Below are 2,454 nucleotides of genomic sequence, written 5' to 3'. Positions count from 1 at the left end.
TGATGGTTTGCTGCACCCATCAACCCATCACCTAAGTATTAAGCCCCACATGCATTACCTATTTATCCTGATATTCTCCCTCCCCATACCCCACCTATAGGCACCTGTGTGTGTTGTTCCCCTCTCTGTGTTCATGTGTTCTCATTGTTCAGCTCCCACTTATGAGTGAAAACATGCGGTGTTTGGTTTTTGATCTCATTCCTCCTTGTGGATGCATAGTATTTCATGATGTATATGTACATTTTTCCTTATCCAGTCTATAGTTGATGGGCATTTGGGTTGATTCTATGTCTTTGCTATTGTGAATAGTGCTGCAATAAACATACACGTGCATGTATCCTTGTAGTAGAATGATTTATATTCCTTCAGGTATATACCCACTAATGGGATTAATGGGTCAAATGTTTTTTCTGGTTCTGCATCCTTGAGGACTTGCCACACAGTCATGTAGAATGGTTGAACTAATTCACATTCCCACCAACAGTGTAAAAGCGTTCCTATTTCTCCACAGCCTCGCCAGCATCTATTGTTTCTTGACTTTTTAATAGTCGCCATTCTGACTGGTGTGAGATAGTATCTCATTGTGGTTTTTATTTGAATTTCTCTAATGATCAATGATGTTGATCTTTTTTTCATATGTTTGTTGGCTGCATAAATGTCTTCTTTTAAGAAGTGTCTGTTCATGTCCTTTGCCCAGTTTTTGATGTTTTGTTTTTCTTTCCTATAAATTTGTTTAAGTTCCTTGTAAATTCTGAATATTGGACTTTTGTCAGATGGGTAGATTGCAAAAATTTTCTCCCATTCTGTAGGCTGCCTGTTCACTCTGATCGTAGTTTCTTTTGCTGTGCAGAAGCTCTTTAATTAGATCCTCTCACAGTGTACATTAGAATGGCTATAATCAAAATGACAGATAAAAATATCTCTTGGTAAGAATGTAGAAAAATTGGAACTCTCATACATTGCTTGTGAAGGTATAAAATGGTACAAGTTTTTTGAAAAACTGTTCAACAATTATTATAAAGTTAAACATACACTTAACATACACCTCAAAAATTCTACTTCTGTGTATTTACTCAAGATCAATAAATACGTATTTTCATACCAAGATGTGAACATGGCCAGTATAGTGGCTCACACCTGTAATTCCAACACTTTGGGAGGCCAAGGCAGGTGCATTGCTTGAGCTCAGGAGTTCGAGACCAGCCTGAGCAACATAATGAAATCGCGTCTCTAACAAAAATACAAAAAATTAGCAGGGCATGGTGGCGCACACCTGTGGTCCAAGCTACTCAGGAGGCTGAGGTGGGAGGATCGCTTGAGTCTAGGAGGCAGAGGTTGTAGTGAACTGAGATCATGCCACAGCATGATTACACAGCACTCTGGGTGACAGAGTGAGACCCAGTCTCAGAAAAAAAAAAAAAAAGATGTGAACATCAATTAGTGTTCATAGAAGTTTTTATTCATAATAGCCAAAATCTGGAAATAACCCAATGTTCACTAGCTGATGAATGGGTAAACAAAATGTGTTACAGCTATACAAGAGAACCACTCAGTAATAATGCGCTGATGATATACACAACGAGATATATAAGTGTCCTTAATTTTGGATTCCATTTGTTTGTAATTCTGAAAAGGCAAAATGAATCTGTAGCAGCAGAAAGCTGATCTGACCAGGACTGGTAGTGTTAGGAGGGCTTACTGCAAAGGGGCAAAAGAGAAGTTTTAGACTACAGAAAATGCTTTATATCTTGATTCTGGGATAGTTAGATTGTCCTGGCAAGATCTGGAATTTTAACTGATAACAGTTTAAACAGTAAAGCTGCTGGTAGTCCATAATTTTAAAGAATAAGGTTCCTTGGTAAGTGGCCAAAGTAAGGGATTGTTAGGACACTTTACAGTTGCAGTGTGTTCTTAGGAGACATTGAATCAGTAGTTATAAAAGTTTTCTCAAAGTGAGCATCAGGACTTGAGGATTTAATAGAAAAGTCCCAACCAGACTCAAAAAAAAAAAAGTATTCTAATTGATATATCCCCATGTACAACTCTTCCAGAAAGATAAAAAGAGAGCATCCCCCTATTCATTGCACAAAACTGCTATAACCTTAATACCATTGCCACTTGGAAATGTCCCTTGTTTCTCATGAATTAAAAAAAAAAAAAATAGAAGGCATTTGTTTACATTCCCAGGGTGGGGAGCCCCTCAGCGTTGGTTATCACTATTTTACTAACAGAAACTGAGGCACAGAGGAATAACTTTTCATAGGTCACATAGCTAACAGTCACATAGTTAAGATTTGAAGCCAAGCATTCTGGTTCTAGAAATTTATGTTCATATTCATTGCTGAACACTCAACATCTAGCAAAGTTCCTGTTTGGCATAAAGTAGATTCTCAGTAAGTGATGGGTTAAATTGCTGATGTGACATTCATATTTGGGTCAGCCAGTCTATCTTAA

Source organism: Mandrillus leucophaeus, unplaced genomic scaffold (genome assembly GCF_000951045.1).
Source record: "Mandrillus leucophaeus isolate KB7577 unplaced genomic scaffold, Mleu.le_1.0 Scaffold126, whole genome shotgun sequence".
Taxonomy (NCBI): domain Eukaryota; kingdom Metazoa; phylum Chordata; class Mammalia; order Primates; family Cercopithecidae; genus Mandrillus; species Mandrillus leucophaeus.
This window is presented reverse-complemented; position numbering follows the sequence as displayed.